Raw genomic sequence first — 6,485 nt, 5'->3', positions numbered from 1 at the left:
CCGAGAAAGTATAATGCGGAACAGTCAGGCGACGCGGGAACATCTGCGGCCCCAAAGGCTAAACTATACAGATGTATTCCTCGGCCGCCGCCGCCGCCGAAGAGTTCCGCAGCCCGGCGGCGCGCCGCCACTCGAGGCTTGCGCGCGCTCGCCACCGCCGCCTAGCAGCCGCTACGGCAGGGCGACCAGATCACTTGACGTTGCTCGCTCGCGTGCCTCAGTCCGGCGTGGATCTCTTTTGCTCGCACCGCACCTCACGTGTCAACGACGGCAACGTTGCCGTCATCATCGGCCTCCCTGCAAGAGACATGGAATAATACAGCCGGTTTACAGTGCTCTAGTGCGACCGCGACTTACCCAGTGCCACGCAGCGGATGAATTCACCCTGCACTGCGAGTGTTCCTTTCGAGTAAAGTGATTGTTGAGACTTCTTATAAACCGAGGATTGACCGGTGCCAGAGCATCATCCCCTCACCGGTAAGTCTTTGTCTGCTGCTGCTTCTCCCGTCTCCGGTTTGCGGCTCGTCGCGTCGCTTCCGCTTTTGCTGGAAGTCGCCGATTCCTGCTAGGGGAGCGATCGATCCTTCGTCTTCCTTCCCTGCCGGGACCCCAGCCGGTGGTCGCAGCCGATGCGATAATTGCAGCGGGTGCTTTTACTTTCGCACGGTCGTGACTTTGATTCGGCGGGGCGGTTCTAGTTGTGCGTTGCCTTTGGTCGGGTTGATTAACCGAATTCACGGACATCCATCACATTCTGGACTTGGAAGCCGCCTGACGACATCGCGCGTTAAGAGGTACCACGGGCCGGTAGGAATGTAAATATCGCCGCTGCTATTTCGACCGGCCAGAAAAACACGGCTATTAAATTTAACGGCTGGGTTTCGCGTAAATATCCTGGATGTAAATATTAGTTGTCTATTTAAAAAAAATTACTGCCCGGCGTATGAAGTTAGTAGATCTGTTCCAGAATTTACAATTTTATAATCGATTATCTTATGGACGTCTACATGTCTACCAGAAAGGCATACTTTAGGTGTCAATGTCAATGTTTTAATATTTTAATTAATATAACCAAGACACTATAGTCCTAAGATATACATTGACGTTATTTTTAAACGAGATAGCAACCAAATTTTATATTAATTTAATACCACCTTAGTAAATAATCTGTATCTGTTGGATTTTTGTAAACATGTCCCCACTGATGTCGAATTTGAAACTGTGCTTGTTTAAACAAATTTTGGATCTATTTTTATATTTAGGTGGTCTAAAAATAATGAAATATATTTCATAGACAGTTTTACTTGTTTGGTAAACGCAATTTAACCCTTCTTGGGTGTTAGTTACCTGTGAAGAATATTTAAAAGGTAACGAAATAGAAACTTTTTTTTGAAAAAGAAATTGTTTTTATGAAGCACTGGAGAAAGCAAATGGATAAAAATCATCAATCAAGCATCACTATATCACTTTAGCGGGTCAGTTTAGATTTGAAAAATTCTATGGCAGCAGATAAACAAACAAAGTACAAATTAAACCAAATCATCAGTTTTGGAAACGAAAATAGAACAATTTCCAAAACGCGAACTAGCTTAAGGTGAAGGAACATTTAAGTAATGATCCTTTTGGTACAAGGGTTGGTTTAATCAATTTTTTAATTTTTCCCTCAGGTGGAAAACACCCAAAGAAAAAACAAAGGACTAAAATTATGCCTCAACGTTTTGTTAATAGTTAGGCTATATTTTTAACACCGCTCACCAATTTACTGTTATTCTTGGTAATGATTTTTAATCATTAGCTATTTCTGGTGAATGCAATTAACAAATCGATTTTGTCTCCTTTAAAATCTGGCTCAACCTTCAGTCTGGGTCAATTTTTGTTGCTCACCTCGGTAATTACCTTCCTACCTTTTACATACACTATAAAGTTTATTGATTATTTCATAACTGTGTTAGTTATTTTCACTTTCTATAAATATGCGTTATTGTACGGAATCTTTTAGAAAACTAATGTTAGATATAATTTCATGACATAAACTTCGATGTGATATCAGGGTTGTATAGTATGTAAAGTCAATAATTTGTGAGGTAATCGTAATAAGAACAGAAATAGTTTGTATTGTATAGAGGTGAAGGTAATATGGAATAGTTCTGTTACTAAGGAGCATCCCATTAAATTGAAAGCCGATAAAGGTGTATGCTATTATGTTGTTAAAAATTGTATAATAGTAATTGGAAATGATCAATAGCACATTACAGTCATACAGCTGGAGTTCATATGAATTCAAAACAAAAGTTCGTTTACGTCAAATTATTTTAAAACGCTTAAGTGTTTTTTTATATTGACAACCAATTCTGTGAATTATTATAGAATTGCAACAGATTTGTCTTTATTTGGTTAACTTTTAAATTGAAACACGCAATAAACAGATGTGTCACGATGTTAATATGGTAATAATGGACGTGCAACGCTTCAATTCGCTTATGGAAAACAAAATGCGACTCCCAAAGTGCCGTGTTAAAAATTTATGACTCCCGAGTAATTGTTAATTGCCTTTGCACTCGCATCGGGGTTAGACAACGACCTAGAGGCATCAGACACCATTCTTTCCTAATGCAATGAAGAAGTTTGGTTCGTTCCTAAACGAGTTTCCAGAGACAAATTGGATAAATTTCATTACAAATTTGCGGGCTCTGCGGCATGTTGGGAAGCTGATTTTATTAATGTCATATGAGAATGCCACAATCTACCAGTGTGTGTAGAATGGAATATGTTTTGTACGGAATTTGCAAGGGCCTCGTTTTTCAAGGCGAGCTGTGTGTTGTGACCCTTCGTTGAGTTATTTCGTTTGGTGTGAATTGGTTTATGTTTTTTGGCTTTGTGAGATGCGATCCCAGTTATGCAAGAATGCCAAAACCGTCAGGCGCAGGTTAATGTATTCAGTCTCTATATGGTTTGATCGGCTTAGAACAACTCTTTATGTATTGTTTCTTGGGAATTTGCTTTTAAAACAACTAGAGATTAAGTCTGGTGCTCTTTTTTATATGGGGATATAAATTATGTAGAACAATAATTGAATATTTTCTTAAGCTGTACTGTTTCCAATTTCAATGTCCAATTTATTAACACGGAAAAATTTATCACGACCTATATGTATTTGCAGAGTACAATTTTAGATACATTCTTCAATTTTGACACTTGTAGAAATTATAGGCGTTTATTGAATTTAAGTCAATGTAAGTTATAAGTCTATTTTGACCGAAAAAAATTTCACAAATATGGTGGATTGTAATAATTTCTTGAACAATTTTTTTTGTCAAAAATTTATAAATGTAGAACATATTTTACACACCTATACAGGGTATGCCAAGAATAACATCCAACATTTTATTCATCTATTTAAATCATCAAATCATCAAAAACAGCATCTTTTGTTTAATATTTGTTTAATTTTTAAGGTAAAATATATTTTTTATTTTTTTAACCCGCCACTGGAACGTAAACTGAAACAATTGAATGATAAACAAAGAGATGCGGTGTTAATTCGGTTACTACTGAAAAATGATAAAAAGATAGAAAAAAATCAGTAAGTAAAAAATTACAATCTATTTACTATTACTATTTACTATTACAAACTTAGTAAAAAGAAGCCAATTTGTTATTTCGGTAGGTTGGCAATTTTTCTAATTAGGTTGCAACAAATGTCAAAATATGCTCCGTTACTGTCAGTAAATAATTCCACACGACGTTGAAAATTTTCTTTCACACTTACTAGGACTTCTGTATTGTTGGAATTATTCTGGAGGCATAATTAATTCGTTCTTGTAATTCCTCAACCATATATAAATGGAGTGGAATACACCAGCTGCTTCAAACGATCCCATAAATAAAAGTCGCATGGATTAAGGTCTGGCGATCGGGCGGGTCATGCAATTGGATCATTTCGACTAATCCATCGTCCAGGAAAATGGCGATTTAACCACTTTCGCATAACTCGAGCACCATCATGAATGTACCACATGTTTCTACCTAACCTATCTGGTATAACGTAAAGTCCAATTAGCTATTTGTTTACTATTCCGACCCAAAATTTATTTGAAGTTTTCGCATGTTTCCAGTTACAAAAATGCTGTCGGTCGCTGTAAAAACTGAACTTTTTGTACCTGGAACTGCTGTTCTTTAAAAACCTCCAGATTAAATTTTGTGAATACATCGTTCTGTTAAGTGAGTGTATGGGAGCTAGTTCCAGAACTATTTGCAACAATCTTCAATTCAATGCAATGATTAAGTTGTCGACAGTTCACTTTTAAATGATCCATGACATTGAAGTTCCTGGACAATGTAATGGGTCTATTCGGAAAATGATCCATATAAATTTTGCCAGTCTTAGAAGAGTTTCCAAGGCTTCACCATAAGCTAACATCATATACTTACGTATTCACTGTTTGTAAAATGCGACATGATGCACAATCACAACTGTTAATACCTCGTTGTACTTCTTGCATTTGACACGAAGTCTAGTAAAATTCTTTAGGATAGTAAATCATTACATAACACATTAGCAAACGTTACTTAGACATTTCTTTAATCTATAGACAGACCGTTAGTGTTATTTTATGGGTAAAAATACTGGACAAGGAGATTTTGAAAAAAAAGTTGTTGCTTTTGATGAGTTAAAATAGTGGATCAAATTTTGGAACTTATTTCTGGGACATCATAGTCGACTTATCTATTCCAGTCATTAATATTTGCTTTTGATATAATAAATTGAGTTTGAAATTTGTTTTACCTTCATTTTATTACTTCTTCACTGATTTTAACTTTATTTTCATTTTTACTTTAGACTTCAGTTCAAACACGTCTGTAATTGACACACATTCGCAACATTCCGAAATTAATTCACATCGTTTTAGATTTTTTTTTGGTGAGCAGCCTTCGCGTCGCCTCCTTGTTTCTTTCTCACGTATCAAATCAGCCGGTGCTATAAATTTTGCCTTATCTCCTCCAGATCTAAGAGTGAGTGTGCATTGGCCTTTACAGAAACGTTCTGTTTTTTTTTTGGCAGTGGATATCGGTCCAGTCGTGGGCTGTGGAACTTAAAAGATCAGGTGTTCGTACTCATCTGATTGCAGAAAACCGTCTGGCAGAACTTGCGGAGGTTGTAGGTAGGTCATATAGTTTTGGAAAACATAAATAATTCATCCGTTGTAAGCGATATGCGGACAAATTCCACTGGTGTATCTAGCAGCAAGTACACATTACTCTAATGTCTTCGTTTAACACAAAGTTTATCAGTTTATATTAAAATAATATGGTGCCTTCAACGTCTTGAGAAGTAATTGAAAAATAAATAATCAAGTGCTGACAAGTAAATTATTTTGAACTCATTTGCGATACGATTATATTCCAGTTAAACTAATTGCGGGGTAGCCTATAATTTAATAACGTTCCTTGCGAGGTTAAAATCGCTAATAAGTTTGAAGTCGATGGAGCCGAAATTTATTATAATTCGTTATAATGAACTAGTGCCAGTGTTGCTAACAATGCAGCCCAAATGAAGTCACTACTGATACCATCTGAATCATGAATTGTAAGCAGTTTTCTAGGAAGTAAGTTCCGAGGAATCTTTAATGTCTTAGTGCGGTTTTATTTTCGGAGAGTTTCCCACAGTTCCAGAAAACACAAGCTGAAGGTCATCTCCAAAATTAGCGGTTCGGAGCCGAATTTTTTAGCAGTGGACGGAAAGTCCCCAACATAACTTCTGTAGAATACAGAAAGAGTATAATAATTCAGGAGAAGTCGGGAAAGTCACACCAAACTTCAGTAATGGATTCAACAAGTCAAAATAATAAGAAAAAACTCAAATGCTGTTATAGCGTAATTACAAATTTTAAAAATTTGAAATCAGAGAATGTCATGTTCCAAGTTCAAGAGTAGGACATTCGTCAGTGTCATTTTATGCTGCAATAGTTTTACATTTGATTACACATTTGTACGATCAATGTTACAAAATGCCAAGAGCTTATTCAAAGGACCCAGCAATAATCTTATGGAAATTCGGTTTCTGTCAAATTGTCTGAATTTTTGATATGTTGTAGATTTTGTCATCCTGAACAAAAGTCTCAATGGGCACAAAGTGCCAAAATGAACATTTTGGCAGCTACGGAGCTGCCAAAGCTCCCCTGACCCGTTGCAAAACTATTCATTTTCAATACTATTTACAGATGTCAAAAGCATATTTTAATTATTCTAATATATAGGGTAATGTTTTTGAGGTCACTGGATTCAACCCTCATGTCAGATTGGACAAATTGACCGTTGACAGCTGTCAATACACTGTCAACGAAGAATAGAAAAGTAAATATTCTCTTTTCACATTGAGAGTTTGGGCTTTTGAGGGAGCTGAATTCAATTCTCATGCCAGATTGGCAAAATTGACAGTTGACAGCTGTCAATTGACTGTCAACGAGGAATATAAAAGTAAATAT

At 36.6% G+C, this 6,485-nt stretch overlaps 1 protein-coding gene across 1 annotated transcript in view; it reads left to right on the top strand.

Annotated features, from left to right (window-relative positions):
• The first annotated feature begins 241 nt into the window (after positions 1-241).
• LOC108904147 (RNA-binding protein Musashi homolog 2) overlaps positions 242-6,485 on the top strand; it is a 215,433-nt gene continuing 209,189 nt past the window's right edge. The window contains exon 1 of the mRNA XM_018706576.2: positions 242-477. The gene's annotated coding sequence lies outside the window, so the exon portion shown is untranslated. The remainder of the gene's footprint in view (positions 478-6,485) is intronic.

The sequence above is a fragment of the Anoplophora glabripennis genome, unplaced genomic scaffold, assembly GCF_000390285.2.
Source record: "Anoplophora glabripennis isolate ALB-LARVAE unplaced genomic scaffold, Agla_2.0 scaffold151, whole genome shotgun sequence".
NCBI lineage: Eukaryota > Metazoa > Arthropoda > Insecta > Coleoptera > Cerambycidae > Anoplophora > Anoplophora glabripennis.
The sequence above is the reverse complement of the archived record's forward strand: the minus strand, read 5'-3'. Positions and strand labels throughout refer to the sequence as shown.